The following is a 295-nucleotide window of genomic DNA, read 5'->3' as shown; positions in this document are numbered from 1 at the left end:
CTGAAAAAGTAATTGATTTTTCGACACACATTAATTTAATTGTGAAAAAATATATTTTTGACTTTGACAGGGCTAGCAGAGAAGGCCCTGATGGCCCTGACAGCCCACCACTGGGTAATTTACAATCAGTCAAGTAAACAAGTCTCTGAATGTAAATATCTGAAATATTGAGACAATTTTTAAACCAGTAAGACTCAGTTTTTAGTTCAGAAAATATTAAAAAAACAAAAAACAAATGTTAAATGTTAGAATCGCTCTTGGATAGCAAAAATAAAGTATTCATGTTACATTAAGT

The sequence above is a fragment of the Etheostoma spectabile genome, chromosome 22 (assembly GCF_008692095.1).
Source record: "Etheostoma spectabile isolate EspeVRDwgs_2016 chromosome 22, UIUC_Espe_1.0, whole genome shotgun sequence".
NCBI lineage: Eukaryota > Metazoa > Chordata > Actinopteri > Perciformes > Percidae > Etheostoma > Etheostoma spectabile.
The sequence above is the reverse complement of the archived record's forward strand: the minus strand, read 5'-3'. Positions refer to the sequence as shown.